The sequence below is a fragment of the Tigriopus californicus genome, chromosome 5 (genome assembly GCF_007210705.1).
Source record: "Tigriopus californicus strain San Diego chromosome 5, Tcal_SD_v2.1, whole genome shotgun sequence".
Taxonomy (NCBI): domain Eukaryota; kingdom Metazoa; phylum Arthropoda; class Copepoda; order Harpacticoida; family Harpacticidae; genus Tigriopus; species Tigriopus californicus.
This window is the reverse complement of record NC_081444.1, coordinates 4,550,882-4,551,797: the sequence shown is the minus strand read 5'-3', so window position 1 is coordinate 4,551,797 and position 916 is coordinate 4,550,882.

Here is a 916-nt window from a genome sequence, read left to right as displayed (position 1 = left end):
TCAACGTTAGTAGAATTTTGTCAAAATTCAAGATTAAGCTTGATTAAAGTTGTGATTGATAAGTATGGCATCACAATTGTGAAATATTGACATTAAGTACGTTTAAAGTTATATTGCAAACTATATTCGGGTTTTTCTACCTGTTTCAGAAAAGTGAAGTATTTCCATTTATATTTTAGGCATAGAAAAGCTTATCATATTTCTTGGCAATTGCTTTAAGATATAACCGGAGCAATTTGTAGTCAAATTTGATGAAAATCCAATTTTTGAAAACGAGATATCTTATCGTTAGCTCCATGGATTTGAATGAAATTCTAGTTGGAAACGCAACTAAGTTTACTTCCAACTTCTATTGATTACGTTCTTAAAACCTACAAAGAGATAACATTTTTAAGTGGATTGATATTCTAATCTGAGCTAGAATTCAAGATGATTTTTTTATACAAAAGTTGTTCCTTTTGTTTCAATAGCAACGAAAATTGTTCTTAGAAGTCTTGGCATTTCCAAAACAACTTTTATCAGTATTGTGAGTAACACCGTGTACTCTTCACCATCTCCTTGTACAGGCTCAATGCTGCTTGCCGGCTTTTTTGCTTTTCTTGCATAATGCGGAAGGAGTACAATTAATCATTATGACAAAAATATTAGAACATTGTTGGCATTTGGGACAAATACAGCCATAAAATCAGACTACAGTATTCGATTATTCTAGTTCGCATATTAGGTGTGCATCAATATGCAGATGTTGTTTCCAAATCCGAAATTATCAAACCACTTTAACCACTTTGTGATTGAATGGGCTTTCTTAAAATAATGAAAATAGATAACGGTTTGAATTTCCTGTTTAGGCAAAGGAGATTTAAGCCTCCACATCGTAATCGACAGAATGAACTTGAAAGATATTGAAGTGTGCAGA